Source organism: Phyllopteryx taeniolatus, chromosome 16 (genome assembly GCF_024500385.1).
Source record: "Phyllopteryx taeniolatus isolate TA_2022b chromosome 16, UOR_Ptae_1.2, whole genome shotgun sequence".
Classification (NCBI taxonomy): Eukaryota; Metazoa; Chordata; class Actinopteri; order Syngnathiformes; family Syngnathidae; genus Phyllopteryx; species Phyllopteryx taeniolatus.
The window spans coordinates 2,708,403-2,734,858 of NC_084517.1; the positions used below are offsets into that span (position 1 = coordinate 2,708,403).

At 41.5% G+C, this 26,456-nt stretch overlaps 1 protein-coding gene across 1 annotated transcript in view; it reads left to right on the top strand.

Annotated features, from left to right (window-relative positions):
- The first annotated feature begins 7,020 nt into the window (after positions 1 to 7,020).
- The window catches only part of rbfox1 (RNA binding fox-1 homolog 1), a 372,506-nt gene continuing 353,070 nt past the window's right edge, over positions 7,021 to 26,456 (top strand). Inside the window, exon 1 of the mRNA XM_061749589.1 lies at positions 7,021 to 7,128. The gene's annotated coding sequence lies outside the window, so the exon portion shown is untranslated. The remainder of the gene's footprint in view (positions 7,129 to 26,456) is intronic.

The window sequence follows — 26,456 nt, forward strand, 5'->3', positions numbered from 1 at the left end:
AGAGTCCAAGCGCTACTATTTAAAATTTGTAATACTAACCGTTTGGCTGGTGACAGGTTCAGGGTGTACTCCGCCTCCCGCCCGAAGATAGCTGGGATAGGCTTCAACAGCCCGCGAGCCTAGTGAGGATAAGCAGTAAGGAAAATGGATGGATGGATGTATTTTCCTCAGTTGGTTCACAAATCGACATTATAAATTTAACTGCTGTCACTCTGGGAGCTTTATTTGATCAGGTTAAAAAACACAGAGGACTGTTTATTGAGACTTACATGAATTCCCTCGATATTTGGGAGACCAGTTATCCAGCCATCCATCCATTTTCTGAGCCGCTTCTCCTCACAAGGGCCGCAAGAGTGCTGGAGCCTATCCCAGCTATCATCGAGCAGGAGGCTGGGTACACCCTGAACTGGTTGCCAGCCAATCGCAGGGCACACATAAACAAACAACCATTTGCACCCACATTCACACCTATGGGTAATTTAGAGTCTTCAATTAAGCTATCATGCATGTTTTTGGAATGTGGGAGGAAACCGGAGTACCCGAAGAAAACCCACGCAGGCACGGGGAGAAAATGCAAACTCCACACAGGCGGGGCCGGGGATTGAACCCCGGTCCTCAGAACTGTGAGGTAGACACTCTAACCAGTCGTCCACTGTGCCGCCGACACCATGTCAGTTGATAAGTTGATCTGCCATTTTTCTGTACACTGGCCTAGTCACTCAACTAGTTTTGTACATCTGCCCTTTTTTGCATTAAATCAAGTGATTTAGTCCCATTGACGAACGCAATTGAAAGACTGGGGATGCATGGCATGTATTGTCCCCCATTACCCCCAAAGTCATTGCTTAAAATTACTTTTTTCTCTTAAAAAATGACTTAATTTTCGTACTGTTACTACTATTGTGTGGGGAACCAGGGAGATGACATGAGCATGTTTTCGCACAACAATAAAATTAGGCACAGTGAAAGGGGCAAGGGAGAAAGGGGGCGACCCTCTTCAGGATCTAGAGCTCATCGATGGAGGCAGAGGCCTCTCAGGGTGGGATAATCCGAAACAAGTACAGAAAATATCACACCCCAATCATACGTGACAACGAAACACTCACGCAGGTGAAGGAGGGTGCGAACCCACGATCAGAAGGAACACAGCACGCCAAAATAAAAGAGGTTCATCGACACCCAAGAACCACCAAAAGAAAAAAGAATTAGTGGGGTAAAACAGACAAATGACACCAAACTAACCAAAGCCACATGACTTAAACAGTTCAACATATAGTATATCTTGTCTAAATAAAGTAACGCAATTTTGTCAGAGAGCCCCAGCACTGCCTGTAGTGAGAGCTTGGAGCAGTGGAGGGTTGCAGGCCAGCCATGCCAACGCTGGTCAGAGGGCGGAGGAAATGTTGGTAGAAGCAGAGGTGGCACTGTACAGGTGGGATGTATTTAAACCAAGCAGGGAAAGACAACCGACGAGCCTATCCAACCACAGAGCCAGCACACAAACATGATCCTGCCAAGCCTCAGCCAACCAAGCAGGGCAATACAGATGACTGCAGAGCAACTAAAATCAAAGCAGAACAAAGCAGCCGTGATCGACAAGGCGAAGTCCCTCTTTCCCTTTGACGTAGCGCACCCGTCCCAATCAGGCAGTGTTAACATGCACCTCAAGGATGGAGAGAGGGGAGAGCTCTGGGAAACCAGACGCACATGTTTTACAAAAAAATAAAACCCTATTGTAAAAATAAAAAACGCTACAGACAATCAATTAATACAGCAGGCACCGCCAGCCGACCTGAAGCACATGTGACTACTGCCATAAAATCTTGCCGTGTCTCGGTCTGGCAATTCTACACGACCCATAATACAACACAAGTGTCCGTCTTTCACAATCATTGGGATACATCTTGTCAAATCAAATATTGTCAGGGGAGGCGGGACCAATAAAACGTGTCAATGCTACCGGATACAACCGTTACCATGGTGGAAAAAACAGCAATGATTGCAGCAATGTATAGTGTTGACAAAAAAAGAACAAAAATAAGAAAAAATGTGTGTCATTCCTGGTTGCTTTGGAGTGGACGGTTTGGGGTTTCCATTTTTTGAGGAGCGCTTGGTAATGTTCATATACTTTTAATACCGCTAGCAAGCAGGCAAAATTACATTATTTAGGTAGCTAGTGCTAGCTAGTTTGTAAGTAAACATGCCGGTGCTCTGTCGATTCATACTTTTGGTAATCATTGGTTTGTGCACTTGAAAAAGTGTTGACAAAAGCGAGCAAGTGACGCAATCCTATTGGTTGACATCAAGCTGCCATGTCGGAGGGTTGCTGTTCATATGTCACACTACTACACAGAAGCTATATAAAAAAATGAAACATGGGAGTTTTGTCTTTCTCAACAAAATATGTTGGGCGCAATCTGGGAAATCATTGGCGAGAGCATTTCAGGCCAATAACGAGGCTAAAAATCCTGCAGTCTGGTCCAGGCATTACAGAGACAAGTTCAGACATGGGTGTCTTCACATTAAAAAGTGCCACTCTCCTATCGTTTTTGCAGAAGTCCTCCTTTTCTTAATTTTTATGTTTAACACCCGCAAACAGGATCGCTCACAATTCACAAAATTGAATAATGCTGTCACAAACGGTATGCAGCCTATGATGGTCAAACAGAGCGTGACATCGCAAATTACATGAGTGGGGTCAATGGAACGGACACACAGTGTGCCTTGACCTCTACTGAATCCCAGAGAAAATGACACACCGAACCCAGGTTAAGAATCACTGATTTAAGAGAATTGTTTTGATGTTATGGGCTCCAAGAATGGTTCGTGGCAAATGTGTTTTGTTTTGTTCCAGCCCAAAACAGACAAGTTTGTGGAGTTAAAAAAAATCATCTAAGCTGAAAAAACACAGAGGAAAGGTCTATTATTTCAGTTAAGGTAATTAGGTATTTTACCTTTTTTTGTTTTAAGTTAGTCTACAATGTTAGCAACGCTATGGGAACACTTTGTGTTGAGGCATTTTATTCTTCTTAGTATGAACATGATGAAAGTTAATAAAGGAGGGAATCAATTTTGTGTCCAGATAAGTTTTTTTGTTTTTTTTATTGTGCCAAGTTACCTTTTCATCATGATGTCGTATTTTTCTGTGTTGGAGAGAAACGAAGCGTTCTCCAGTTGCACCACTAGTAAACAAACTCTTCTGTCATTTGACCAAGGCAAAGCGACATAGACCCCTATACAGTGTATTCTTAAACATAAAAATATAGCGTATATTATATGTGTTTGTGCGTGTTTTTATAGTATGGAGATGGAAAGTTAATGTTGCTTGATTGCCTACAGAGATGAGCAAGACAGGTTTCCACTTTTAATTTATTAATGCAGACACACAAGCTAAATAACAGCTCACAATTCAGACGGAACCATTTATACTATGAACGTACGGGCTGGGAAATGAATCAAATTTTAATAGTAATTTCGATTTGGGCTTCTAACAGTGATAAAAAATTACAATTGAAGGCGTGGTGCGTCATGCATGCAGGTGTATTTTGCTGCTCACCACCCATTTGGGAGTTCAACAACAAAATAAAAGAATACAAGAAGCAGCCTTGTCTTTATGGGTTTTTAATACAAAGAGCTATTTACGGTACATGATATAAACAAAAAGAGACAGAGGGAGAAAGAAGAGGGAGAGGAGACAGAGGCGGAGATGGCCGGCTGTCCTAATGCTCTTTGCAAGTCCCCACACTCTCTCTGAAGCCGAAACTTTAAAAAACAGATTATAAGGTCCTTCCGTCAGATTCAATACATTTCCATAATCAGGACATTCCCACCAACTACCCAGCCAGCTGTTGTAGCCGCTTGGGAATTGTCTTGGATGAGACAAACAATGGCTTTCTGCTTTTAGCAAGACTAGACATCTCAGAGGAGTTACACCAGAGTTATGGAACAATGAAAGAATACATGATAAAGGAAACACAATAAACCTTATAAATGTGAATATAAGTAATTTTGCCAACTCAGAACCTTTTGGAATTTCTTAATTTTCTGCATAAATTGGTCATAAAATGTAATATGATCATCTAAATCACGGGGATAAACAGAGTGTGTTTAAACTAATACCATACTAACAATTATGTCATGAGCTGCCCTGCAGTTCCAGTTCCTCTCGCCCTTTCTCTCCCTTCCCCTTCTCTCTTTCCAGCACCTTCCTAGCCCATGCACCTGTCAGCAATCAGCCCTTGTTACTACCTGCATTTAAGCCTGCCAGAAACTCTTGCCAGAGTATTGCAGCTCCTGCAGTGGTACCACGGCTCACCTCCCTCACATAAGCAAGCTAATTCCTTGCCATTGCTCTGACCCCCGTCTTTCTCCTTGTCCTCAGTGTTCCCTCCGTGCTCCTCGTCAAGTGGATTCCTGCCACCACGCTGTCAAAGCCTCCCACCTGTTCTCGTCACCACCTTCCACACGTCCCTGCCTCCAATAATCGCTGGCGCACCTCAAGGACCATTCCCATTGCCCTTTTCAATATACTGTTCATCACAACCTTTCTGTCTCCGCCTGCTCTTGGGTCCAGCCTCCATCCAATCGTGACAAATTATACTGTATGTTTTCATGTTTTTATTGACATTAAACATTCACAGAACAAGGAGGAAGTGAAAGTAAGTGAATCCTTGGATTTTACAACTGGTTCTCCCTCCTTTGGTAGCAGTAACCTCAAACTAACGTTACCTTTAGTTGCTGATCAGAAGTGCACAACGATCAGGAAGCATTTTGTACCAATCCTCTTTACAAACCTATTGCAGTTCAGCAAGATTCCTGGGATGTCCAGTGTGACTAGTTTTCTTGAGGTCATGCCATGCATCTCAATTGGGTTGAGCTCAGGACTTTCACTGGGCCACTCCAGAACATATTTTCTTCATCTGAAGCCATTTTGTTCTGTTGTTGCTCTTGTGTTTTGGATCATTGTCCAGATGCAAAACCCATCCCCTTTTGAGCTTCTACTGTTGGACAGATGGCCTCAAGTTGTGCAAAATATCTTAAAAAAATTGTGAAATAATTTTTCCTTTTGATAAGAGCAAGTTGTCCAGGCTGTTGGGTAACAAACCACGGCCATACCATGATGCTCCCTCAATCATGCTTCAGTTGGGAAAACGTTTTGATGTTGATGTGCTGTGCCATTTTTCCTCCACACGTGTGTTCCTCTTACACAATTTAAACTTGGTTTCATTTCTTGACAGAATTATCTTGCCATTAGTACTGTGGAAAATCTAAGTGCTCTTTAGCAAACTTCAAATGTGCGGCAATGTTGTTTTTTTAGACTTCCTCCTTGGTGTTCTCCCATGAATCCCATTCTTGTTTAAGGTTTTACGAATGGTAGATTTGTCAACAGAGATGTTGGCATGTGCCAGTGATTTCTGTGAGTCTTTAGCTGAGATACTGTCCTCCTGGAGTCATCTTTACAGGACGGTCACTCCCTGGAAGAGAAGCAACAGTGCAGAACTTTTTCCATTTATAGACAATTTTGTTTAACCATGGACTGATGAACATCAAGACTTTTAAAGATCATTTTGTAACCCTTTCCAGCTTTATTCAAGTTTATTTGAAAAGTCCTCACCTCAACCTGATTGGAGAGAGTTATTGGCACGAAACAATAGTCATCCCAGGAATCTTGCTTTGAAGCAAGACCGAATGGCGGCCATGATTTAAATTTCAACCGGTAAATTGATTCAAAACTGGTGTGGTGAAAATTCAGACCGTTAACATGACCACTGAGGGACTGGCTAATTAATTGACATTTCTATTGCTCATATTAATGGTACAAACATGCTCTTTTGATGCTGAAAAGTTATCCAGCTGTCATCTGAAGTCTAAACCAAATATTTTATATTCTGCTTGTGAGAAAATGCCTTCCACAAACCCGATGATGGAGATTTGGTTCCAAGTCAGTCCCTTTCGAAGTGCGTACATTGTCACGTTTGGGGTTTGGTTGAAGGAGAGGAAGGCAAGGCAAAAACATGGAGGACCCAAGTGTAGGGAGGCAACGCAGTAGTATATAAAAAAATTACATTTAATTCCAGAAAACAAGGATCATGAAAAAGTCTAAATGCTAAATTAACAGAGTCCAAAATCTAAACACAAAGTAATAAAGAAATACTTGAGTAAACCTGAAACAAGACATGACTGATGAAATAACTGAGCGACAACTGGCGACTATGACATCCCACAGACAGAGACAATGACACCTGACAATGACATATTGCAAAGACATGTGACAACGACAATGAACCGACAAGAAGTGAAAGAAAGCAGGGCACTAAATACAAACAGATTGACGAGACAACGAGGAACACCTGGACAAGACATGAGTGGCTGGAGAGAGCTGATTGGTCGACACAAGGTAGACGAGAACAGGTGGACACGACAACCAAATGAGCACACGACAAACATGGAACACAGGAAAACATGGAACAAAACTAAACACAACCCAAACCAAAACACAGACCATGACATACATAGTCTTTCAATCCTTTCTGTACAACTATTTACAACATCCACTCACTATATCATTCCAACCTACATGTTCTGCTAGGTTAATTTAGATTAGATTTTTTTTTAAGAAAATAGAAAAAAAGAAACTTTTTTGGGGGAGTATATCTGGCGGCGCGACACTAAATACTTTTACTAAATAATTTTTTTTGTCATTCACTTTTCTGCCAACAGGCAGTGCCCTGGCTCCTATTGTTTCCAAGCATTCTGAAAACAAACAAACAATTTTTACTTTTTTACTAAGTACATTTCAGAGTCTGTGCTCTTTTACTTAAATAAATGAGTTGAATCAGTACCTCAACGTTTCCCAGTCTTTTTAAACAAGTATCTGTACTTTTACTTAAGCACAGCGAGTCAGTACTTTTGTCACCTCTGACGGCTACTGAAGTTGAACGTTCAATGAATGCTTTACTTTGAAGGCATCACAATTCAGTTTCCGGTCTCGCGGCCACGGTGCTGCTAGCTAACTTTACTGTCGCGGCTGACAGGCAGTGGAGCCGAAAGTGAGACGGGGAGAACGCGCGGGTCCCACGAGCAGTGAGTCTTTTCCTCACCTCGGAGTACCCAGAGGCGCGCGGGCGGGTGAGTGGAGCGGCAACCGCGGCGAACACACCCACGCTGTCTGCTCACGGGGCCGTTTCATTGACTACCGCTACTGTACAACTCGGAGGGGTGCGTGCTCACATTGGGCTTCTGGTTTTCTGAGCTCGACCGGCTGGTTCGTCAGTATCTTTTTGTTGATGTTTCAAGTTTTGTCCATGTGTTTTGGTGGCTTTAAGGAATTAAAGAGTGGATTCAATGATTTTAGAAATGTAAACTCACTGTAAAGCGGCTCTTTTTGGACCTCTGCTGGGACTGTGACACATGTGTACCTCCTGCATGTTTTCACTAAACGATACCCAGCGTTCAACATGACTGCACTATCATATAGAAATTCAAAATGGGGGTTTTAAAGGTCTTTTTATGCATTTCCTGTTGGACAATTAACTTTTATTTATTTATTTTTTAAAAATCGTGGTTATCAGGATGAAATCTTCATCTTCATAAATTCATTGGATAAAAATGATCGAGATGTGTGTGAGTTGTGGGTTGTAACTGTTTGTTATTTGTATTCCCAATCTGAGGTTCAGGGTCAAATCTTGACCCAGACCCTTCTGTGCGGGGTTTGCATATTCTCCCTATGCTTGCGTGGGTTTTCTGCAGGTACTCTGGTTTTCTCCCGCATTCCAAACACATGCTTGTTTTTTTTGTTTTTTAGACTCATTTGTACCCAAGTATAAATGTGAATGGTTGTTTGTCTCTACGTGCCCTGCGATTGGTGGTCGGCCAGTCCAGGATTTACCCTGCACCAGCTCACCCCCAACCTTAATGAGGACAAGCGCTATAGAAAATGGATGGACAACCCGACACTCTTGAGTGTTGCTACTTGTAATGGTTTGTTGGTGGGTTGGTGGCACACAAGTTGGTTGAGCCCTCATTTAGAATATACTGTACTTAAAAAATGTTAAATTTTTTTTGAGAGATTAAATTGATAACTAATGAAAATTGATCAAAATGGCTTACCTATGTTCTGTGAGCTCTGATTTTGTATAATTGCTGTGTAGAAGAATTTTTTTTTTACCTGTATATGGTTGTATGAGCACACAGATTTAAAGGTGAACACAAGTCAGGATAAATAATTGATGCTCCCCAGCTTCTTGTTTTGTTAGTTTGTATTTGTGTAATGTGCTTTTGAAAACAAAAATATAAAGTTAAGTTAAAACGCCTTATGACATACAATGGCATCTGGTCAATAGAGAGCGCTAGGTCGCCACCCCACCTCTGCTGAGTCACATTGAAATTGACAAAAGTGAACGAAACGATCGAAAGAAAATGTAAATAAGATGGCATATATATATATATATATATATATATATATATATATTTTTTTTTTTGTAGATGAGAAGGATAAATAGTATCCAGTCAATGATGAGTAAAGTTGATTCATTTATCGGCGTCGTCTCTTTGGATGACTTCACTTCTGGTTTCGGCGCTGAGACCTTCGACGTGAACTCTCGTTAAATTGTGACATGAAAATATTTAAATAAAAATAATATATTACCCAAATATTTTCGATTTTGTGGATGTTAAAGCGTTTTCCTCATTAGAGGACAGTCTCGCTGTCCACGCTCCACTAGCTGGACATGGAGCACGCACAGCACGATAGGGTTGGGCATCGTTTGAATTTGAGTTTTTCCGGTCCCGATTCCGGTTCCTCATTTTTTTACTCCGGTTCCAAACGATTCTCAATTCCGATTCTTTTAGGGGGCTGGGTCAAAAAGGTTGCATGGTTTAAAGAAAAGGGTGTCCAAATTATGAACATCCATTTCCTTAGCAGCCTGCAGCATAGAGTAAAATGAACATTTGACTCAGTATCAATATCAAACCTATGAACTAAAAGAGAATGTGTGTGTAATTAACCCAATTGACTTAATATTCATTCATTGTTTCAGCTGTAAGTTAAAAATAGCGTTGTTAAAAATAGATATTTGCGACTCCTTTATCATGTCAAATGGTTTATATGTGCAAGTTTTAACTTGACTTCATGTTTTACGCATGTAGCCTTTTATTTTGAAGAGTACGCACTGGAATACAACATTTTGGCAAGAAAGATAACATCACACAACACCGGTGTAAACGACAGTAAAACGAGACGGCATGAAAAAGAGTAATGAATGGAACCAAATGCTCTGTAAAACATTGATTCCTTTACCTACCCATTAATGAGGCACAAGGTTAGTGTTTGTGATACTGTGAGACAATTTTTATTTGACATTTGTCCCAACTCATTGTGATGTAAAGTTGCTAGGTTGACCTTTGGTGAAGTTTTAGCTCAGTGTTAAGCTTGTAATGCGACTGTTTCTACAATACAATCTTATTCCAAGTGTTGCACTGAGGTGACTGGTCATTTATTTTATTTAGATTAAGAAACACTTTTGTCCGCCGCCACTGTTGGACGTCTTCGTGTGTGTTCTTCTTTGTTGGTTTTCTCCACTTTCTTCTTGGGGGTCGGCGGACTGTAGGCATAGAAACTGGGAAGCGAAATTTTTATTTTTTTTATTTGAACGATTCTGATGGCCGACTGGTTAGTACATCTGCCTCACAGTTCTGAGGACCAAGGTTAAAATCCCGGCCCCGCCTTTGTCGATTTTGCATGTTCTCCAGTGTCTGGGTGGGTTTTCTCTGGGTACTCCGGTTTCCTCCCACATCCCAAAAAAACATGCATGGCAGGTTGATTGAAGACTCTAAATTGCCCTTAGGTGTGAATGTGAGTGTGAATGGTTGTTTGTTTGTATGTGCCCTGCGATTGGCTGGCGACCAGTTCAGGGTGTACCCCGCCTCTCGCCCGAAGATAGCTGGGACAGGCTCCAGCACGCCCGCGACCTTGGTGAGGAGAAGCGATACAAAAAATGGATGGATGGATTCTGGGAGAACTGGAGTGTTAGTCCCGGTTCCAATTTGATTCTCGATGCCCAACACTACACCACGCACGCACGCACGCACACACACACACACGCACACACACACACACAGACACGTATACATACACATAATGTTATATATTTATTTAAAGAATATACAGTATATACTGTATATCGGCCTACATCAGCGACTTCCTGGCGAATTGGTTGTCCCATTGTTAGGTGACGTCTACTATGCATCTTCCTGGTGAGAGCGGAAGCAATATTTTGGTCTCCCGGGTCCCAGAGTCGCTGTGACTGATCAACCTCGGCAGTCTTGGCGACGTCTTAGCCAATGAGATAGGCCCTTCACATCCCGGCCTGTTGTGAAGCAGCTGAATCTTGGATTTTCAACATCTTCAACGGTTGGCCTTCTGATCATTATAGCACCAAATGAGAAGTTGGCAGAAATAACCTCTCAGTCACAAACTGTATTCTTAATTTCAAAGTCTGATTATCATCTGAAAGTGCTGTAAGTGTTATTAGATGTCAAACCATGCAGCAATTGCTTATTAAGAAACCTACAAGAGACAATGAAGATAGATTTGAAGTTCAGATATTACATTTTGAATATTCAAACTTCTGCTATTAAGCAACACTAATATGCATCACACGCGATCATTCTGGGTACTGTATTTAAATACAGTGCACTGTACTATAAGATATTGTTTAAATGATTCAAAGTTGTCCATTTCAATACATCAACAAGTTGTCTCAATTCAAGTCTTTCTGGGCGGAGTTTGTTTTCCCTGTGCTTCCATTGATTTTCTTTGGGTACTGTGGTTTTCTACCCACACATGCATGGCTTGAATTGAAGACTCTAAATTGCCCAGAGGCGTGAATATGAGTGTGAATGGTGGTTTGTCTATATTTTCCCCCAGATCGACTGGCGACCAGTCCAGTCCAGTGTATTAAGTGTGATAAGCTCCAGCTGACCCATTACCCTTTGAGGATAAACGGTATTGAAAATTTATTATTTTTATTGTTTTACCTAAGAAACCAGTAGAGGTAGAAGACAACGCAGTTTTAATTTTGAGTTACAGTGAGAGCAAAATAGTTATGTATGATTTCAGTTGCTAATGGTTTATTATGATGCTGCTATTTTGCCAGTCCTTTTTCCAATTCTTTGACTGAGTATTCTTGCATCACATATTATTTTTCTGCTTTTTTTAAGTCAACAATAATTGCTGGGGTCACTGATGGAATAGTGGTACACTCGCCTGACTTTGGTGCGGGCAGCGTGGGTTCAGTTCCCACTCAGTGATGTTGTGAATGTGAGTGTGAATGGTTGTCCATGTGTATATGTGCCCTGCAACTGACTGGCAACCAGTTCACGGTGTAGTCTGCCTTTCGCCCGAAGTCGGTTGGGATAGGATGGATGGACAATAAGTGGTGAGTTGTTTTTTGTTTTGGAAGAGGTAACTCGCTTTGGCTGTAAGAAAAAAGTAAGGAAGTAAAGAAAACCCCTTCAAACAAATGAGTGTTAAAAATTATGATAGCTTTCAGTGTTCAAACATAATTTTGTGATTTAGAATCATATTTTTGACAATAATGATTGTGTTGGTGGTGTAGTGTGGTGCATATGAGGATTTCATATGGGGGGGAAATGCTGAGGTGAAATCAATATGGCCTAATTATAGCCTGTAGGGAGAAAGCTCTCTTGCATGGCAGGCATCTTTCATGTGGGAAATATGCGAAAAGGGACAGAAGCATCTGCTGTTTGGCTCGCAACAATTTGCCTGTCATGTAGGCAGAGACTATCTATTGATTGGCTCATGATATTCCAAAGAGCCTTTTGCGTGCCGACAGACTGTGCCAGCACCAATTCAGCAGCAACCAGGCCCGGAGAGAGCGTTTACCAGCCAGTGTTCGACAAGGTTTGAGTTAATATTGGATGGCTGTGGAAAATCGTGTTCATCTGCATACACATTAATTGGAATTTGTGGAAAGTGATTAGACTTATAGTGACACAAAAAAAGTCGATGGTAAACAACATGGCTGAGGACTGCAATAAGTCTGTCGTCTAGCGTTAGTATATACATTATTAGTGTTATGCTAAAAACAAACCAAGTCTTTTTCCAGTTGCTGTTTTTATGTGGCATCTGACTATTGCATCTTTAAGTCTACATTTACTGTAAGTCAGACTTGGTCAAATTTCTCAGAATACTGCCGTCAAGTGGCATTTCATTGAATTTTCAAACCGTCAATTATTGTGATCAGCTGTGAGCATATTTACTTGGTCAAACATAGCGGAAATGTGCGTCACAACAGCATCAAAGTCGGCCTTTTCCTGCTCCACTTTTGTTTGTGTAACGTGGTACAGAATGTATTTGTCTCAGTCTGTTGCTACATATTTAATTTGAAGGTTTTTTTTTTTTTAATCTGTAAAACACAAAAATATACCATTTGATTGTAATGTTCGTCATCACACATAGGGTTGGGCATCAAGAATTGGGAACCGATTGGAACCGGGACTAATGTTCCGGTTCTCCCGAAATCGTTCAAATTAAAACAATTCGGTTCCCAGTTTCGATGCCTACAGACCACCGACCCCGAAGAAGAAAGTGGCGAAAACCAATGAAAAAGAATGTACACAAAGACGTGCTTGTGTCCAACGACGGAGGCGAACAAAAATGTGTCTTAACTTAAAATGCGTGACCAGTTGCCACAGTCCAACACTTGGAATAAGATTATATTGTGCAAAGGAGGCTTTCACGATGTCTAGAAGTCTGACGTGCTCGCTCCCGCTCCGAGCCTCAGCCTATACCACACAGAACTTCATTCATTCATCTTATCCTCACTAGAGTCGCGGGCATGCTGGAACCTATCCCAGCTTTCTTCAGGCGAGAGGCGGGGTACACCTTGCACTGGTCGCCAGCCAATCGCAGGGCACCCACAAACAAACAACCATTCGGACTCACATTCACACCTACGGGCGATTTAGAGTCTCCAATCACCACCCAGGCACGGGGAGAACATGCAAACTCCACACAGGCGGGGCCTGGATTTGAAACCCAGTCCTCAGAACTGTGAGACCGATGTGCTAACCAGTCTTCCACTGTGCCGCCCAGCAAACAAACAAACAAACAAAAAAACCACTTTAAACTAGCAACCAACCCAGCCCCCTAAAAGAATCGGAATCGAGAGTCGTTTGGAACTGGAATCGATATGAGGAACTGGAATCGGGACCGGAATCGCTCAAATTCAAACGATGGCCAACCCTAGTCATAGAGCTGTTCCAACATTGTGTGTGGCTCTTCTTCACTTTAGAATACAAGGCTCTCCTTTGGCCCTGCATGCAAGACAGCGAACGCTGTCCTCTGCTGGTCATAGTTAGATATTGCACCCTATTTCACCATAATACTTTTTTTTTGCCCAACAATCAACAACTAAGTGACATAAAACATAACCACATTCTGAGCATGGGCTGTACTACAAAGCAATACCAAATAAATGTGGAAACAACATAATTGTAAAGTTAAAATATACCTGTATGCCATATTTGCAATATGCAGACGTCAACAGAAAGCAATAGGAAGAAATAAACATCATGACCAAACAAGTTTGTTTATTTGGGGGTGTTGCATACCTGCAAAAACACTCGACTGTAAACTAGTGGTGTGTTTTTCTCTTTGTTCTCTCTTTTGACTGTATTTCTCCTATCAAACTTCATTCTGTGCGACTGCAATTTTGCAATAAATATCACAATATCATAACACAAGTAACCACACAGGCCTTAAATAAAACTCCTCTGTTCCACAGATAAACTGCTCTAGATTAAAAAGGTCTCCAAATCCTGCATTCTGCATAACCAAGCAGCCGAACAGGACAGATTTAAAAAGCAAGCAAACGTCCATCCATCCATCCATTTTCTATACCGCTTATCGTCACTAGGGTCGTGGGCGTGCTGGAGCCTATCCAAGCTATCTTCGGGCAAGAGGGAGTACACCCTGAACTGGTCTGCAGCCAATCGCTGGGCACATATAAACAAACAATCATTCGCACTTACGTGCAATTTAGAGTCTTAAATTAACCCTCCATGCATGTTTTTGGGATGTGGGAGGAAACCGGAGTACCTGGAGAAAACCCACGCAGGCATGGGGAGATCATGCAAAGTCCACAAAGGCGCGGCCGGGATTTAAACCCGGGTCCTAGAACTGTGAGGCAGATGTGCTAACCAGTCGTCCAACGTGCCGCCCAACAACAAACGAGTTAATTGTTATTTTATATTTTTCTACATTTGTTGTACTATGTAAAAATACTTTTGTTTCCACTTTCATCTTTTTAATTTTATTTTATTTTTTTACTTTAGATGATAGATGGATGGGTGGATGTTAATAAAATGGTGAACTACACTCTAGGTTCTTTAGTTTTCAGTAAAAATGCTTTAAAACCGGCAGTTTAAGAACAGGAAAAAAAAACAACAACACGATAATCGAGATCGGACGATATAATAAAATAATATCGTGATACTTTTTCTCCCTCGGTTTTACATTTCTATCTTCCCAGTCTTCCTAAATCCTGCATCATAGCTTCTGCGAGTATACAGTTCACAAACATATTGTACTTTTTTGTCTCTGTTCCATTTCTTAGCCAGTTATTTCCCCCTTCAGAATGCAGAAAAACAAACTTAGAGGTTAGATTGACATCTTCTTCTCAAAAGTGATAAGGGATGCTGAGTCTTTGCTTTACAATATAATGGTTCGCTCCATTTAGTTTGGGAAGTCAGTCCAGCACAGAAAAGATTTACATTTCCATCACATGTTAATTTTGTTTTCAGACAGCAGAATGATTCACTTCCACCTCTGACAATAGGTGTCTAGAAATGTGAAATCCTTTTTCATACTAAAAATCACCCATTTTTGTATTCAGGAAAAGATATTGTGGCAAAAAAAGCCTCTACCCATTAAGATTACAGTTATGACTATGCGAAGCGTTACTAAGAAATTCAATTAATTGCGATCGTTCTTGATCCTGTTGAATGTCCCTGGTTATTATGGACCAGATATGATCATTTAGTCATGTTTTGGCTGTGTGTAATGATTGGTTAAATTACAGAGGAAGATGGCAAATATTTAATTCCTCACTTCCCATTTAGTTACACCCAAATGAGGCTTTATACTGAACAAAAATAAAAATGAAACACTTTTGTTTTTGCCATTTTTTTTCAAGAGCTGAGCTCAAAGATCTAAGACTTTTTTTCTATGTATGTTGTACACTAACGGCCTGTTTCTCTCAAATATTGTTCACAAAGCTGTCTATAGCTGTGTTAGTGAGCATTTCTCTTTGCTTTGATAGTTGGATGCACTGCCAAATTCTCTGAAACATTTTTAGAGACTCCTTATGTAGAGAAATAAATATTCAATTAATGAGAAACAGCTCTGATGGACATTCCTGCAGTCAGCATGCTAATTGCATGCTCCCTCAAAACCTCTGACATCTGTGTCATAGTTTGCCACTGGTATATTCTTCTTCTCCTCCACAGCGACATCATGGAGCTAGTGGACGTTAGAGACCTTGGAAGTTCTCAATCTCATCAGATGGCAATGACATATGGGGTCCCTCAAGAGTCAGTTCTTGGACCCCTCCTGTTCAGCCTGTATATGCTACCCTTGGGTCAAGTTCTTCTGAACCTTATTGTTGACTATCACAGCGATGCAGATGACACACAGTTATATCTAGCAGTGTCTCCAGAAGACCAAACTTCAATTGAGGTGTTGTGTCACTGTCTGAAACAGATAACTGGATGAACCAAAATTTCCTTCAATCAAACCACAACAAAACTAAGGTAATTGTTTTTGGCAGTCAAGAAAAGAGGTTTGCTGTGAGCAAAAACCTGGAGTCACTCTCTTTTAAAATCAAAGTCTACGTCTGAAACCTTCGGAGATTCCGACCTAACTTTCAACAGTCATATCAAATCAATCACTAAAACAGCCTTCTACCAGCCGAAAAACATTTCCAGAGTGAAGGCTTAGATGTGCCGAGTGGACCAGGAGAAACTTATCCATGCTTTTTTATCCAGTAGAGTTGACCATTGTAATGGTCTTCTGATTGGATGCTGCAGCTCGGGTTCTGAGCAGAACAAAGAGGTCAGAGCACATTACTCCAATTCTGAAGTCTCTACACTGGCTCCCAGACAGCTTCAGAATATACTTTAAAGTTCTGCTATTGGTCTATAAATCATTAAATGGTTTAGGTCCTGAATATATGAAAGAAATGCAAATAGAATATATACCCAGTAGGGCTCTAAGATCTACAGGCTCAGGTCAAATAGTGGAGCACAGAGTCCAAAGCAAACATGGTGAAGCAGATTTTAGCTGCTGTGCTGCACACAAATGGAATATGTTTACAACAGAAGTTAAGTCAACCCCAAGTATGAATGTTTTTAAGTCCTGGTTAAAACTCTTCTTTTTCCTCCTACTTTATGATTATCTTGGAGCAATTCCACTTTTAATTAAGCTTTCTTGCACTGTACTTTTGTTGTTGTTGTTTTTAAATGTTTTTAATCATGTAAAGCACATTGAGTTACCTTGTGGAGGAAATATGCTATATACATAAATTTGGTTTACTTTGTGCTCCTCCACTTTTCATTTCAGGATGCCCCACACATGCTTAATAGGGTTTAGGTCTGAAGACATACTGTAATTTCTCGTGTATAATGCGCACCCATGTATAATACACACCCCCAAAGTTGACCTCAAAATTCTGGAAAACCCTTCTACCTATTTATAATGCATTTTTACAATGCATGATTTTGCTTCTACCCATATGATCAAAACATGAAGTATTATCTGTATTTTGTGAGGTTTTTTTTCAAAGAATTATTCTGAAGTTAAGCATTTTGTTTGAACACGTAATCCTTTTTTTAATTTACTTGCTCTTATTTTGAAATTCACAGCCCTATTTTTATTTAGTAAAAAAAAAAAACAAAAAAAACCCCACAGTTTTGCCCATATGTTTGATTACCCAGGCAGAATTTGTAAGATGGGTACAATTCTTTAAAGAACACACGAAGGACCAGGCGAAACACATTTCATTTTATTTTAATGGGATTCAAAGTAAATGGTCAAGCATTTCAGAAAAGCATTATCATTGAACAAAACATAACCAAAAAGAAATTAATGATGGTTGTTGTTCAGTCATCAGTCATATTTAAAAGAAAGAAAAAAAAAATTCACAAATTTTGCCAGGGTATGAGCACAACTGTACATATATGCAGTCATACGTACCCTTGTCATATTGGATTGAAAGTGTAGGCTACACTTTTTTTTATAAGCACTAGGTGGCGGTGGCATTTTGGAATGAAAGTGTACAGCTTTTTCATAATCATTAGATGGCGGCATACATTTATAAAATTTGAGGTTTTTTCCATTTGCCTCTATACCTATGTATAATGTGCACTATTGACTTTTGACAATTGTTTGGGGGGGAAATGTGCATTATACACGAGAAATTGCGGGACTTGGTCAGTCCATCACCTTTACCCACATCTTTTTTAGCAAGGCTGTCGTCATCTTCTGTATAGGGTCATTCTCATTTTGGACTAATGCCTACTACTACTGCCCAGTTTCTCAAGGGAGGGGATCATGCTCTGCTTCAGTATGTCACAGTACATGTTGGGATTTGTGGTTCCCTCAATGAACTGTTGTTCCCCAGTGACAGCGGCACTCATACAGCCCCAGACCATGACACTCCCACCACCATGCTTGACTCTAGTGAAAGACACACTTGTCACACACAGATTTCTTTCACTTCTTTACAGCCTATTTGTTTTTTTAAACTTGTGCACAGTAATATGAAACACACTATCTGAAATCCTGAATATCACAGAAGCTGATATAATTATTGATGTTCAAAGCATTTAATTAATTATAAATTGCATTTATTATTTAGGTAATAACCAAAAACAGCATATGCCTAATAATTTGAAACAGTGTACTCACGTTTGAAATGTTATCATTAACATGAACATTAAGAAGAAAAGTTCCACTTTTTAGTAGCTTGTTTTTCGTGTAAAGATTCCCCTAATTTGGTGTTTTTGTAATCTGAATTGTTGAGTCACAGATGTGGCCTTTTCTGTCATGTGTTGTATGCCATTATTTTTGGCACAGGCGATAAATGTCTTGTGCTGCCCCCCAGTCCTAACTCTATCCATCGCTCACCTCTCATTATTAATATTTGTTGTTGCAGAGTCAACAAAAGCACACCCACCCCTCTCCTCCTTCTCTGCCTTACGGGGCCTCCCTACTCCCCTCTATCTTCTAGGAAGCAGCAGATATTTCTAATTTTTTTTCATTCCACCCCCTCTTTAATCTGCCAGCAAGTGATTAAAATGTTCCTGCTGCCACCACAGAGGGACAGAGATAGCAGAAGCTGAGCCCAGAAGATGCATACTTTCGTTACATGGTGTCGAACAAAATGCATTAAGTACAAGTAGACCTGGTGTTTTCTTTCTATTCTTTACCAGTGTAATAATTTATTTATCAACAGCCATTGAAGCATTGTGATGAAAAAGCCTAATATAACATCGTAGCCTTATTTTTGTCCACAATACATCAGTCTTCTGTCATATTTAAAAACATTGCTCGGGGTTGCTTGTAATTACCCATTTAAATCAGCGTGTAGGCGAAGGATTTTCTTTTTAATAATTACCACACTTTCCTGTGTTTTAATTGACATTTAATGAACTGAACAAATTTGTAATGTTTCAAGATTTAGGCTACACTGCACAATGGGGCTCATCTTGTTTCTCTATTTGCAGCTTTCTTGGTCCTCGCTCCTCTGTTTACATGCTCACGCCTCCCACCAGAATTTCCATCAAGGAGACGAGGAGATTGACAGAGGAGTGAGGCGGGAAGAAGTAGGAACGTTTGGGGGAAATAAGACGATCATTCCTCCATGACATCATTTCATGGGGACGTCTACTAAAGATGACATCACGATATTGACGCGTGTCACAAATGAACCGTCTGCCTGGCTGAATTATTACTATCACCACAAATGTCCACTTCATACTTAATATTTCAGGAGGGATCAAATTAAAGTCAAATATAATTAACACTGTTACGCTTCACAACTTTGCATATGCAATAACGATTGAGAGTGGTCTATTCCAAGTCCGTTTCCAACGCCCACCCCTCACGCGCAGCGCATATTTGTATATCTGTAAATCTGCAAAAAGTGCTAATAGCTACTTATGTATTACGTTGAATGTAAAAACATTGTAGACCCAACATAATGTTTTTATCTTCTGTCAATTTTTTTTTTTTTTTTTTTTTTTAATGGTGTTTGTTCGGAGGCAAGAAGGTGGAGGACCCCAGTGCAGGGAAGCAGTGAGGCAAGGCAGGAATCCTATAAAAAGATTTACAAAAACAATCAAGGCAAACAAGGATCCATCCATCCATTTTCTGAACCGCTTCTCCTCACTAGAGTCGCAGGCGTGCTGGAGCCTATCCCAGCTATCATCGGGCAGGAGGCAGGGTACACCCTGAACTGGTTGCCAGCCAATCGCAGCGCACCTATAAACAAACAACCATTCACACTCACATTCATACCTACGGGGAATTTAGAGTTGTCAATTAACCTACCATGCATGTTTTTGGGATGTGGGAGGAAACCGGAGTGGCCGGAGAAAACCAACACAGGCACGGGGAGAACATGCAAACTCCACACAGGCGTGGCCGGAGATTGAACCCCAGACCTCCAGAATTGTGAGGCAGACGCTCTACCAGTCGTCCACAGTGCCGCCCAAACAAGGATCATGAAGGCAAAAAAGTAGTAAATTAACAAAGTCCAAAAAGCAAGGCTAAAAGTAACAAAAAGGCATAAACTCACCAAAACCACCCAAAAAAATTACATGGGGAAACATTACCCACTATAACAGATGACAATGCACCAACAAGGACTGAAACGAAACAAAACGAGGGAACTAAATACAAGCAAACTGACGAGATGAGGAACACCTGGACAAGACGCGAGTGGCTGGAGGGACCTGATTGGTTGACACAAATTAGAGGGCTTAAGAGAACAGGTCAAAAAGAAAACGAGCAGGGTAAGACTAACAGGGGTCACAAGAAAACCAGACATAACATGAAACAAAACTAAATAATCTAAACCACAAAAACACAGATCATGACAATTTCTCTATGGATTCCAGACATCCCAAATGACAAAACTTTCCACAACAGGGTGAGTGGAAGGGGGCGTGGAGGAGGGTTCAGGGTATGCCCATCAGGGCCAGTCTTTCTGGCCGTCCAGGACGCCAGACGTGAGGGGCCTGGCTGGGCTGTTCAGGAGGTTGGCCAGGACGCCAAGCACAAGGGTTTCCACTGGGGGGCCATGATGCTGGACACAACGGCAATGCAAGGACCAGGCATGAGGATCGGGTGTCCGCCGCACAGTGTGTGCCGCTGTAGCAGGTTCGGGTGGCAGATGCAGGACGAGCGCCGCTGGAGCAGGGTCGTTCCTGCCGAGGAACAGGAGCCTACTGCAGCTCCCGAGGGGCAGGAATTGGAGCTTGCTGCATCTGCCGAGGAGCAGGGACTGGAGCCTGCTTCAGCTGCTGAGGAGCAGGTATGGGATTCTGCTGCAGCTGGCGAGGAGCAGGCATGGGATCGGCATTCACCATTTCAGCCTTCCCACTTAGAGGTTTGGGAGCACAGGAAACAGGAGGGGCAGAGTTTGCAGGAGCCAGGCAAGGTAAACTAGGAAATGCGGGTGGTTTGAGACGAAGTGAAGAAATTTGAACGGAACGAGGTGACTTGGGGAGTGTTTGGTAGGGTGTGACTTGGTCAAAGGCGTGGAATGAGTATGTGACGAGACGGGTATGGAACGAAGTGTGCAAACAGGTAAAAAGTTAAGTGGCTCGGAAACTTGGCCACCTCACGGAGGTCCCGGATACATGGTCAAATGGGTGCCCAAGTAAAGATCAGCGGGAAAAGAATTGGCCGTGGACACACAGGGATCGGAAAAGGGAAAACGTAACAAAAACTGACTGAGATGAGGAAAAGGTAGAGGGCGAGGATAATTAAAATCAGTGTCAGAGTTACAATTGGAAAGAAGATTCATTAAATCAGGGCCATTTTCATAATCAGAAAAATCAGAATCCAGAAAAACATGTGGAGGTAAAATAGGAGGGAAAAGTGAATCACGGCTGGAGGACACTGGTTAATGGGACAGAGACGAAGGAACAAGAGGGCTTATTTGAGGGGGGCAGGTGTGGTCGGTAGGCTGAGTGCAATGGGAGACAGGCTGGTGGCGTGCAGGGCGAGGCAGAGTGCTTTCTGCTGGGTCCGTCTTTGGTTGGTGCATTCTGTTTAGTATTGGGTTTTTTGTGGTGTTTGTTTGGAGGCAAAATGTTGGAGGAACCAGGTGTAGGGAAGCATTGAGGCAAGACAGCAGTGCAGAGATCTCAAAAAGTGATTGATTTACAAAAACAATAAAGGCAAACATGGATCATGGAGGCAAAAAAATACTAAATCAACAAAGTCCAAAACGTAAGGTTCAAGGTAAAAAGAAACATGAGGGATAAACTCACCAAAACCAAAAACATGGGAAACATGACCTACAGCAACAGAGACATACGACAACGGACCAACAAGGACAGAAAGAAAAAGGAAACTAAATAAAAGCAAACTGACGGACCACCTGGACAAGACGAGTGGTTGGAGGGAGCTGATTGGTTGACAGAAGGTGATGGGCAGATGACATTTTCTCAATGTGTTCAAATTTATTTAACAAAATGACAGCCTCACTACAATACACACCTTAGAAATAGGTGCTTGGTTATGCCTAGATCAGACTACAGGATTTTAGCCCCGATATTGATTTCCTAGATCGGGCCTGACATATTTTTTGGGGACTGACTAAATTTCTTGTAGTGTGACATAATCCACGACCAACGATTTGGCCCTACTATAGCCCCATGACACCAAAATGAAAATCTAGCATTTTTTTGAATATCTTCCGTGTAGTGTGACAGATCAATGACAACTCTCCGACAACGCACCTCAACGTTGACCAATAGGATTGCGTATAGTGACTGGCGCATCGCCTCCCGTGCTTGCCGTTGTCAACATACTTGGTCGCTGTTGTCAACAATTCTTCACGTGCACAAACCAATGTTTACCGAAGCTTTAGCACATAATTCGATACAATGCCGGCATGTTTACGTACAACTGTTAGTGCTAGCACTAGCTTGCTCGGTTACATATCGTTTTATTGCCTGCTTGTGAGCCGTATCATATTAAAAGTATGTGAACATACCTCAAGCAATCCTTAAATAAACGTCCTCTCCCGAGCACCGGTGATGACCACCACGTTTTTTCTCATTTTGTTCTTTTTTACCCCCGACACAGTACATTGGAGCAGCGTATTGTTGTTGTTGTCGCCATGGTAACGAGTGTATGCGGTCGTGTTGACCGGCCACACGTTCTCTGGTTCTGCCTCTCTGGTTCTGGTTCTCTGGTTCTGCTTTATCTTTTGACAAGATAAATCCCAGATCTTCTGTGACTGGTGTCGGAAAGTTGAGTACAGTGGAATCTCGTTTTAACGGACTAATAGGGGCAGGGGGACATCCGTGATTGCCGATTGACCCTTATATTGAAGCACTTTTTTGTAGCCGTATGTGCCCATATTACTGTCCAGTACAAAATTATTGTAAATAAATAGAAAAATGCATGAAAATGTTTGAAAAGTTTTACATTTTATCCACACTTACCACGCTGGTCTGCTTGATGGTGACATTGTTGACATACTCATAGGCAAGTCGAGGCAGGTTGCTTTCATGAGCCGCAAGGAGTTTAGGCTTCTTTATACTCGTGTGGGCGGGGACCACGCTGACGTCACTGCGGCTATCCCGCATCCAGTTTGCCTTTATACTCGAGCGCAACTCGAGCGCAGTTTTGAAAATGTACTGCAGTTCACCTCAAAGTCGGGGGTGTCGCTCCTCTGGTATTGGCTAGGACCCCACGGGGTGGAGTTTCCACTGCATTGTTTTTGACCATTTCTGGTAGCCGTTTTTACTTTCCTTTCAGTAACAAGACACAAAGCAACAACAATGGCGACCGTGGAAGAGTGTCTGCTAGAACAAATGGACCGGGATGACCAGATGATATGTTTAAATATGCTGCAAAATCGATTGAGAAGGCGGCGGCGTAGATGGTATGTACAACCAAGGGGCACGCTAAGTACGTCATCACAACATGTGACTAAAACGGACCAATCACGAAAGATGATCTCCGCGGCATTCTACGCGCAGCAACAATTTTTGCCTGGTGTGCGCGTCACATGACGCAGAGGACCCGCACAGGGGCTGCTTGGGCCAATGCGTCGGCCGTGCGAGTGCAGGAGTATAAAGAGGCCTTTAGTGTGCTTCCTCGTCCCAAATCCTTTGCCATAGATGAACGGCTTGACAAAAAAAAATTACTGTACCAATAATAGCATGTTCCAGACTCCAGAGACTTCTGTTTCGTATTCGTCTTAAAGTTAACACCGCCACCATGCCACTCTTTCTCTCTGCGCAGAGCTCTATACGACAATAGAAAGAACTCCTGCATCATCATGGCCGCTACCTCAATGCCTGGGCTGGAAATGTGCCACATTCAACATGGCTGCCAAATGTCAATGCATTTCCTTTGACGGAATGCCGCCACATTCAACACGGCTTCCGCATAGGCACGTGAGGCACGTCTTGTTGGTTGGATCGAGTCAAATTGTCTATCTGACCTGGAAATACATGTTTCCCAATATTGCACCGCAGCGCCAGTAAACAACAGTGGTCAATTCTGGAACTAACAGACTTTGTCAATGCTGGTTTAAGTGACAACTGGAAACTATTTTTGAACACGTACTGTCCAGATGGTCCATTACTTCCGATATCCATTAAATCGGGGTCCGGTAAATCGAGGTTTCACTGAACACTGATGTAGACTGCTGCATGCACTATATGTTAGCTTATTAGCTGTTGAATGGCTGCCTTCCATATGTTAGTGGTTTGTTATGAAAGGGTTAAATATTTTATGTACGTGTTGTTAGACCATTTTACAGTATATCCGTGGTTGACGTATACTTTTGTGACAGTTGATGTTAAAAGAGCTACAAACATTTCCGTTCCTCATTTGTCATACACTATATACTGTACATATTCATAACTTTTATAGTCCCATGTTGATTTATGGTTCATGTGAAATATGCAGTAGATATACAGTACATACATTTTTGTCATTATTGTGTTTGGTACCTTACTGAGTTGGTGTTTCCCTGGTTGATAGCCTATGAAACTCTCCAGGGCCAAGCTATCAACTCAAGAAGAAACTATGCATTTATTGTGGTTTCTCACTGTGCAGGGTCATGCGGGTCCCCCACTGTAATCAATAGCAGTGTCAGCAGGTGGGATACAGAAGAGAATGCTAACAAGTCTATGTGTGCTTGCGTATGTGCGTGAACGTGAGAGTGCTATGTGCTGGTATCAGTATCTCTCTATGATGGATTTGCTCTCAGATCTGGGCTTCTGAGCGTAGACATGGTTTGCATGAATAGGTCTATGAATAAACAAGCATGAGACTAATCTTCATTGGCTTCATGGTGCTGGAAAGGTAGCAGCTAATGCTTTCATCACCTGAAGATGAATACAGTGTCTCTTAAACTGCCTGCCTGATTTTTGTTCAATGTTATTCATGAGGCAGAGTTCAGCTTTTCATCTTGTTGAAGGAGGCGAACTGCTTCTTTGTAATAAGGCAGAGCCAAATGCACAAGTCACTGCTGTTATTTTGGAAGCAACAAAGAAATTAGTCTATCAATTTCAGTCAAACATATAAGAAAATTACTTAATCATAAAGTAGAACACACAAATGATTGTGTAATTGACTTTACAAATATAATAATCATCATCAATCACAAGTTGCTGCCAGACATTTTTTGTCAGGTCAGGTTTCTTAAGAGCAATTTGTATACAGTTGTGTTGTGATTTTATTTTATTTTATTATTATTTTTTTTTTTTGGGTGTTTTCACTAAATCGTTACTCTTTAAATATTTGATTTCACCGGATGGGAAAATCTATGTCTGTGTGTTCTGAACTCTTGTTCCCATTTTGGGCATGTTGAGCACAAGTTGAGCCGGAATCAACAGTGTCTCTGCTAGCTTCAGCCAAATCGTGCATTCAATTTTGCCTCAATTGCTTCAACAATCCAATCCACAATGCACATCCCAAGTAGAAATGAATGTCTTTTACTGTCCATGTGTAAATGTGAACAAGGTTTGTGTAGCAGTTATAGGTTAAATAAGAATTTAATTAATTTAGGAAAAGGTAATAAGCCGGGAGCGATGCTTGCGTTACTTCCGCTTTATTGTAATTTCAAATTTAATTGTTAAAATCAAACAAATGTCTCGGAAAAGGGGCGTGGCGTAGGAAGAGGGATTGCCGACTTGGAGAAGATCACGCCCATCAGCCTGAATCTTGTCTACAAATTTGAGTAAATGGGTTTTAAAATAATAAAAATCTAAAACACTCCCAATTTTGTACTCTCATGCATAGAATCATTGTTTAAACTTTGGTCGTGGCAGATGGGTTGCTTATTCTTCAATACAACATTTCGTACTGTTTGATTTCAAATCATGAACAGTTTTCAAAATCTTGCAGAGGACCTGCTGAACTGAGAATATAGTGACAGACACCAAGGCGTACATTTGGAATATTTCTACAGAGTTTGCAAGATATCAAAACAGACATTTTATCTTCCGTTAACAAACAGAGGCGCGTCCACGGGTGGTGCTTGCAGTTCCTCTCAACGCCAATGGGTGGCGCCTCACGCGCTTGGGTGAATATTAACCACATAGTCTGCTTGAAGGGAGTGTCCCTCCAATGTTTTGGTCGGGGAAGGAGTCTTCTGAAGACAGGAATCAAGATTTGACGGGAAGCTGCTAATTAGGTTAAGGTCCACTTGACGTAGACCAGGCACTGTCCTAGTCGCCGTCTCACAGCAGGGCAGCGTGGAGGAGTGGGGTTCTCAGGTGGTCGCGAGCCTCTGTGGCGGCTCGATTTGCGGAGCGCATGTCCGCTACAGTTTGTAAGAACCCATTGAGTACAGATTATCCACTTGCATTTCACCCTTGAATTTCAGAGTAAAGCATTTTGTCTGGTGAAGACACATTATTTTTTGTGGCACAATTGTTTTAACTTTGAATCATAATCGTGATCAGTATATACAGTACATTGTAATTATTTTTAACACAAAGCAAACATTTGTAAAATTAAACAAAAATGAAATATGTTTCCACTAGATTGAGCAACTGTGGTTGAAAATGTGCAGTGACACCTGTCCTAATTTATTTGCCATAAAATGAAATTACAAGATACCACTCTGACAATTGATAAAAAAATACTGTCTTTACTGTGAGAGCAGATGCATCCT